The following is a 7937-nucleotide window of genomic DNA, read 5'->3' on the forward strand; positions in this document are numbered from 1 at the left end:
TATAAATTTGTTCAAACCCATAGCATGTACAACACTGAGAGTGAACCCTCATGTGAACTCTGGATTCTGGGGGGTAAGGATGTGTCTCTGTAGCTCCACCATTGTAATAAATGTACCCCCCACTCTTGTGGGGAATGTTGATAAGGAGGCTATGCATGTGTAAGGTCAGAGAGTATATGTCTCAATTTTGTTGTGAACCGAAAACTGCTCTAAAAAATAGTCTATTTTAAAAAACATGGAGGGGCACCTGGGTGGCACAGTCGGTGAAGCCTCTGACTCTTGATTTTGGCTCAGGTCATGATCTCAGGGTCAAGAGATCGAGCCCCAAGCCGGGCTCCATGGTCAGTGCAGAGTCTCCTTGAGATTCTCTCTCTCCCTCGCCCTCTGCCCCTCCCCCTGCTCGTGTGCATTCTGTCTCTCAAATAAACTTAAAAATAAATAAACATTTTTTTAAATGCATGGGAAAAAACCTCTCTATTTGCAGATGACATGATTTTGTATATAGAAAATCCTAACGAGAGGGCACCTGGTGGCTCAGTGTAATTAAGTGTCTGCCTTCAGCTCAGGTCATGATCCCCGAGTCCTGGGATCAAGCGCCCTGTTGGGCTCCCTGCTGAGCTCACGCTCCTGATCTCTCTCTCAAATAAATAAAATCTTTAAAAAAAAAGAAAAGAAAACCCTAAGGAATCCATTGAAAACTATTACAACTGGTAAGTTCAGCAAGGTTGGAGAGTACAACATCAATATACAAGAATCAGTTGCATTTCTATATACTAGCAATGAATAATCTGAAACTGAAATTTAGAAAAATAATTCCAAAAAAAGAAAAGAAAAATAATTCCATTTACAATAGCGTCAAAAGAGTAAAATACTTAGGAATAAATTTAACAAAAGAAGTGCAAAATCTATGGTCTGAACACTAAAAATATTTGTTGAAAGAAACTAAATACGACTCAAATAAATGGAAAGACACCCTGTGTGTGTGGATTGAAAGATTTAATATTGCCAAGATAGCAGTACTTTCTAAAGTGATCTACAAAGGAATGCCTGGGTGGCTCAGTCAGTTGAGCGTCTGTCTGCAGCTCAAGTCATGATCTCAGGTGTTGGGATCGAGTCCTGCATGAGGCTCCCTGCTCAGGGGGGAGTCTGCTTCCCCCTCTCCCTCTCCCCCTCCCCACTTTCATGCTCGCTCACTCTCAAATAAATAAATAAAATCCTTTTTTAAAGAAGACAAAAAAACAACAAAAGAAAAATATAGAGATAAATTGGACTTCATCAAAATTAAAATTGTGCTTCAAAGAATACTACCGAGAAAGCATAAAGAACGGAAGAAAATATTTGCAAATCATAAATCTAAGACACTTGTATCTAGATTATGTGGGGAAACTCTTACAACAATAAAAAGACAACCCAATTTAGAAGGATTCAAGTAGACATTTTTTCCAAAGAAGATATGCAAAAGGCCATAAAACACATGAAAAGATGCTCCATGTCTCTAGTCATTAGAGAAATTCAGATCAAAACCACAGTGAGGGGCGCCTGGCCGGCTCAGTCAGTGGAGTGTGTGACGCTTGGTCTCAGGGTTGTGAGTTCGAGCTACATGTTGGGTGTAGAGATTACGTAAAAATAAAACCTTTAGGGGCGCCTGGGCGGCTCAGTCGGTGAAGCATCTGCCTTCAGCTCAGGTCATAATCCCAGGGTCCTGGGATCAAGCCCCACATTGGGCTTCCTACTCAGCAGGGAGTCTGCTTCTCCCTCTCCCTCTGCCCCTCTCCCTTGCTTGTGCTCTCTCGCTCTCTCTGAAAATAAATAAAATCTTTAAAAAATAAATAAATGAAAATAAAATCTTAAAAAAAAAACCCACAAAAACCACGATGAGATTCTACTCACCCAGCAGGACGGCTAGAATCAGAAAGACAGCCAGTCGCCAAGTGTTGGTTGAGGATGTGGAGAAATCAGAGCCCTCATCCGCGGCTGGTGAGAACGTCAACTGGGACGGCTGCTTGGGAAAAGTTTGGCAGTGTTACAGGATTTCTTTGCCTTTACTGCCCGGGGTTCTTGGTCACGCAGCTTCAAAGAATAAAGAGACCAGACGAAGAGGGGTGGGCAGCAAACCAAAGTTTACTGAGCGGTAAAGTTCATTGAGTGATAGCAGAAAAGTCCCAAAAAGGGAGGGGAACCGAGAGTGTTGCCCCACGAATTTCTTAATCTAAGGGGGTTTTATGGGCTTGTGGGCGGGCTGCTTTAATCTGATTAACCCTCCATGCGCACCCAATCAGGTTTTTGTCATCTACCTATCATGTGGGAAAGGGTGGAGGGCTCCTTCCAGGGTGGTGTAAAATCCTTTTAAGAGTGGTTTCCTCTTAGGGTGGGGGCCCCTCGTCCCTGCCTGCCTATCTTCCAACTATCCTTCATTAGCAGTTCCTGAAAAGGTTAAACATAGAGTTACCCTAAAGTCTGGCAATTCCATTCCTAGGTATATACCTAAAAAAATAAAAACATATATCCACACAAAAAACTTGTATGTAAATGTTCACAGTAACATTATTCATAATAGCCATAAGTAGAAACAATCCATCAATTCATAATAGCCAATCAATTCAATCAGTTCATCAGAGCCAAAAGGGGAAACAACAGATCAATGGAGAAACAAAGGTGCTTTATTTATTCCCTGGACTATTATTCAGCAATAAAAGTGAATAAAGTCCTGATTCCTGCTGCAGCAGGGATGAAACTTAAGGTCATCATCCTTAGGGAAAGAAGCCAGAATACAAAGGGCTAAGTAGATATGATTATAAATATTATATGATTCCATTTTTATGAAGTGTCCAGAACAGACGAATCTATACAGACAGAAGCAGATCGGTGGTTGCCTGGGGCTGAGGGTTGGGGAGAAATCAGGAGCGAGTGCTGACTGGTGGAAAGTTTCTTTTTGGGGTGACAACAAGGTTCTGACTTGACTGTGCTGATAGTTGCAGAACTCTTACTACAGTGAGAGCCACTGACCTGGGCACTTTGAATGAATGGTGTGTGAATTATATATCCCTCGAGCTGTGACCTTTCAGATGGAGACTGCATGCTGTACGAGTCCATTTATAGAACATTCCCCATCTAGAAACGGGTGGGTGTGAACACAAAGAGGCAGCAGGAAGTTCTCTTTCAGGGATGAAACAGATCTATATCTTAAATACAGGAATTTCTATGCAGATCTATACAAGTGGCAAACACAAATGAATACAGGGTTTTTGTAATTTAGAAAGTGATGAAAAGTGGGGCGCCTGGGTGGCTCAGTCGGTTGGGTGTCTGCCTTCGGCTCAGGTCATGATTCCAGGGTCCTGGGGATCGAGTCCTGCATCCGGCTCCCTGCTCAGTGGGGAGCCTGCTTCTTCCTCTCCCTCTGCCCCTCCCCCTGCTTGTGCTCTTTCTCTCTCTCTCACAAACAAATATATAAAATCTTTTAAAAAAAAAGTGATCACAAGTGAGTAAGTGCTGTACTCTAGACCAGTCATGTGCCAGTGTCAATTGAAACTTCCTACCCCCAAATAAGATGTCACTGGTGGGGGGAGTGAGGCGAAGGGAACACAGGACCCTCTGTACCAATTGTGCCATGTCCGGCGAGCCCATAATGATTTCAAGATAAAAATTTTAGGATAAAATAGAATTTTCCAGAATTGGAATGCTCTCTCTCCTGAGAAATTATGATTTCTCCACTGCTAGAGTTTGAAAAGGTTGTGTGACTCTGTATCAAGATGGCAAAAAATACATAGTTTGTCCAAGGGCTGGCACTCAAAAAGGTTTTTCTAGAGCAAAATTTGGATCTGCGGCTGTACAAGCCAAGGGACAGCCCCCCACCCCCCACCCCGGGTTCCCCACGCCTGCATGTGTGATCTGGAATGTGGAATTCTCCCAGAAGTATCTGGAAGGGCCAGCTGCCCTCAGGGCTCCGGGTGACCCAAAGCTCTTTATCTTCGAGGCTGACACAATACTTCGGTTCAGCTCTCTCTGAACAAACCCAGCCCCAGCCCCAGCTCTTATGTAAAGAAGCTGGGGGTAAACAGGGAGTGGGGGGAGAGGCTCTTTCCAGAAACATCTCTGATAAGAAACAGAGCAACTTCCAGCTCCAGGAGCCATTTGAAGATAGAGACCAAGTCTTACTTTTGAATTTTCCCCCAGTGCTTTGCCCAAAACAAGAGAAAAGGCTTCTGGAAGACCTCTTACAGTTTCCTCTAGTCCCAGTGGGTCTTGACTCTGGCTACTCCTTAGAGTTTTTAAAACATTTGCCATATCCAGTTCCACACCAGAGCAGTTAAATCAGATTTTGTGCTTGTTTTTCCTGCTTTCCGATTTCACAGCAGCCTCGATGTCATTCTTACAGCAGCCTCAGTGGCAAGCTTCTGAGGGATGTACCTTGCGATGACCTTCAACGGAGGTCAGCAGCTCAGCCCCCAGCAGGATTCACTGAAACCTGATGTCAACTCCATATCCAGTTTTGGGCTTACCTAAGCGTCCATCAGTTTATTGTCTCTATTTCAATACATGAGTCGCCAAGCCCTCTTGCTCAACTACAGACCCCAACCATTAAAATCAGTAACAGACAAGATGGCTTAACTCAGGCTCCCACTGAAACCCATGGTTCTTATTTCTCATGGCACTTTCTGGAGGCACTGAAGATGTTTTGCAATGACTGGAACATTCCAGTTGCTAGGTGGGGAAAGCCCCAATAGCAATGGAATGCTTAGAAGACCACCCCCCATAGGTCCCCTTCCCTGCCCCTGATCTCATGCTGAACACATCCCTACCACCCTCGCCTGGGATCGCGGGCTCTCTGCCTGCTCTGTTGCACCTGCCCTGGCTGCCAGCACCCGAAATAAATCTCTCCCTTTCTCTTTCCCAAAAACCTTGTCTGTTGAGTTATTGGCTTCTCTTGCGACGGGTTTATCTAAGTTTGGTCGGCAACAGCATTGGCAAACCCAGCCAGGATCTATGGTTTCGATTTGTCCAGCCCCCCAGGTTCTCCGGGACAGGGCAGGTCGCCTTGCCCGGGCCACGGCTCAGCCGCTCATTTCCCGAGATAGCGCCCGTTCCAGGCATTGGGTAACACGTACACGTAGAAAGCATAAACCCCAAAGAGCAAAAGTTGTACAGTGAAAAGGAAGTCAGCTTCCCCACTTTGGATCCCCAGAGGCCACCCTTTGTACCAGCTATGTTTTTTCCTGGACAACACACACATATATTCTTAGTAAAGACACATCTTAGAAGACAGAACTTTCCTGTGCTTTGGTGTGTTGTATATGGTTCTGGAAAGGAAGATACATTTAGGATATGTGCACTCTGTCTACATCAAGGTGCATACTTGCATAGTAAAAGCTGTTTCTCAAACTTATTTCGAACCCAGAACACTTCTTTTGGGGGAGAGTCTTTGTTTTTTTTTTTTAGATTTTTTATTTCTCCATTTGAGAGCAAGAGAGAGAGAGAGCATGGGCAGTGAAAGAAGCAGAGGGAAAGAGAGGAGTGGAGGCAGAGGGAGGAGCAGCCCCTCCCCCGGCCCCGCCAAGCCTGAGCAGGGAGCCTGATGTGGGGCTCGATCCCCGGACCTTGGGATCATGACCTGAGTCAAAGGCAGCCGCTTAACCGGCTGAGCCACCCAGGCGCCCCCTTGGGGGAGATTCTTAGAGACATCATCAGTACTGGCATTTTCTGACACCACATAGAGGTGCATGATCATGGGGCAGGGGCATATTTGATAAATTAGCCAGCGTGTCCTCACTCCTGGTCATTCCTGGGCCTTTGTGACCTTTCCCCTACAAGGGCACATAAGCTGTAGCATTCTGGTCTCACAACCCCAGAGAAAGGAGGGGTACAGCCGCAGAAAAATGTCCATTCTGGATTTCTGGCTTTCAGATTACATCTTTGAGACAACAGAATGAGAGATAAAGGTTTTGAGTTTCAAATGTCAAAGCCCCAAGGGACTCAGCGCAGGCCGTTTTTGGCAGAAATCATAGATTTGGATGAATGCAAGCGAGTAACTTTTTCCCTGCCCTAGGAAACCCTCTGAATTGAGGGAGAAAAAAGAGGAGCGGAGAGAGATGAGGCACTGGTGAGTGGCCCCGAGAAGGGAGGATGTGACAGAAACCCCAAGTTAGTTTGAAAACCTAAAAGCAAAAGGACCTGTGCTCACTTCCCCATGGCAACTCTGAGGGGAAACCAATCCCCATGGTGAAATCCCGAGTCCAGGACGGCACCAAGTGTTACTAGTTGGAACCGGGCTCTGCTGCTATAAGTACAATCTCCACAATAAAGGATTTATACTATGCTTTGAAATTTCTTTCTTTTTTAAAAAAAAATTTTAATTCCAGTGTAGTTAACATACAGTGTTACATTATTTTTGGGTGTACAACGTAGCGATCCGGCATTTCCATACATCCCCCGGGGCTCCTCACTGACAAGTGCCCTCCTTAACCCCTGTCACTGTTTCCCCCCCACCCCCTCCCCCCTGGTGACCATCAGTCTGTTCTCTGTAGTTAAGAGCCTGTTTCTTGGTTCATCTCTCTGGGGTTTTTTTCCCCCTTTTGCTCATTCGTTTTGTTTCTTAAATTCCACATATGAGTGAAATCGTGGAATTTGTCTTTCTCTAACTGGCTTATTTCACTTAGCACGATACCCTCTAGATCATCCAGACAAATATGGAACACTTCACGAATTTGCATATTATCCTGGTTCAGGGACCATGCTAATCTTCTCCGTGTCATCTCCAATTTTTAGTATATCAAAGCAAGCACTGAAATTTCTTTTTCTTTTTTTTTTTTTGAGGATTTTATTTATTTATTTGAGAAAGAGAGAGCAGGGTGAGGGGCAGAGGGAGAAGGAGACTCCCCTGCTGAGCAGGGAGCCCAACGTGGGACTCAATCCCAGGACCCCAGGATCATGACCTGAGCCGAAGGCAGATGCCTAACTGACTGAGCCTCCCAGACGCCCCTGAAATTTATTTCTCTTTAAAGTAAAAGTCCAGGTTGGAGGTGTGCTCTGCACTATGAAGAACCCAGCTCCTCTGTGTTGCTGCTTCGTCTCCCATGGCCTCAAGATCAGAGTTCAAGTTCTGGGCGGCAAGATGGAGGAAGAGACAGTGACAAAGCAAAGGGAACCCACACGCTGTTTCCTAAGAAAGGGCTAAGGATGCTGCTGCGTATTTCTATCACAGTCACTTAACAGGAGCTTAGTCACCTGGTATTCTGGGTTGAATGGTGTCCCTCAAAAAGAGCTGTTGAAGTCCTAATCCCCATACCTGTGAGTATGACCTCATTTGGAAATAAGATCTTTGCAGATATAATCAGGTTAAGATGAGGTCATGAAGGATGGGCCCTAATCCAACATGACCCATGGCCTTGTAAGAAGAGAGACAGACACAGACACTGGGAGACACGTAGGGAGAAGACAGCATGTGATCCTGGGCGCAGACGTTCCTCTACAAGCCGAGGAACTCAAGGAATGTCAGCAAGATCAGAAGCTGGGAGAGGCAAGAGAGGACTCCTCTCCTAGTGCCTCCAGAGAGAGAACGGTCCCGTGACACCTTGATTTCGGAGCTCTCGCCTCCAGAACTGTAATACAAGAAAGTTCTGTTGTTTGAAGCCACCAAGTCTGTGGGACAAAGTGGACAATAGGGAGCCACTGTGGCTTCCAAGTGGGATGACGTGAGGAAAGTTGTTCTAAGGAGACTATCTCCCCGTTGTGCCATTACAATACTTAGCAACTGGTATAGGAGCCAACAGGGGCCGGATCTTGAAGGACCCTGAATGCCAGGCTTCGGAGTCCTCCAAGGGTGGAAAATACCCCCCATGAGATGCCCTCATTTAGTCTTTGAGGGGATCCTGAGACAAGGTCATGCGAAGAGGGAAGGCCATCAGCAGACCTTTCTCTGCTCCTGCAGTCCGTGTCCTATA

The 7937-nt window shown here is 45.7% G+C and overlaps 1 non-coding gene across 1 annotated transcript; it reads right to left on the reverse strand.

Annotated features, from left to right (window-relative positions):
• Window positions 1-6677: 6677 nt before the first annotated feature.
• Window positions 6678-6783, reverse strand: LOC123789735 (U6 spliceosomal RNA). The gene has a single exon (XR_006778895.2). It is a non-coding gene; the product is annotated as a U6 spliceosomal RNA (small nuclear RNA).
• Window positions 6784-7937: the final 1154 nt, after the last annotated feature.

The sequence above is a fragment of the Ursus americanus genome, chromosome 3 (genome assembly GCF_024610735.1).
Source record: "Ursus americanus isolate L20-20 chromosome 3, mUrsAme1.1.p, whole genome shotgun sequence".
NCBI classification, from domain to species: Eukaryota; Metazoa; Chordata; class Mammalia; order Carnivora; family Ursidae; genus Ursus; species Ursus americanus.